The sequence below is a fragment of the Arachis duranensis genome, chromosome 3 (assembly GCF_000817695.3).
Source record: "Arachis duranensis cultivar V14167 chromosome 3, aradu.V14167.gnm2.J7QH, whole genome shotgun sequence".
Taxonomy (NCBI): Eukaryota; Viridiplantae; Streptophyta; class Magnoliopsida; order Fabales; family Fabaceae; genus Arachis; species Arachis duranensis.
In genome coordinates this window covers 125,680,804-125,681,100 of record NC_029774.3, presented here as the reverse complement: position 1 = coordinate 125,681,100, position 297 = coordinate 125,680,804, and positions in this window count along the sequence as shown.

Sequence of the window (297 nt, the reverse complement as noted above, 5' to 3'; positions counted from 1 at the left end):
ATTACAAAAGATAGAGAAATTCGAATTTACGACTTTTTAGATGAGTATAAGGAGATTATGCTATTTAAACTATAATTTACTGATAATTTATTTATTAAATCTTTTAACATTCTCAACTATCAATTTTACATAAAATTATATAAAATTAACCGTATTTGAGTTTTTACGGTATTAGTTTACGCAAAATTTTGGCTAAATGCCCGGGTTGCTTCCTTGATGCTTTTGGGGCGGGCTTTGCCTATTCTGCCAAAAACAGAATACAAAAAAAGGCTACAATTTGGGCTTGGCCCAAAAAAG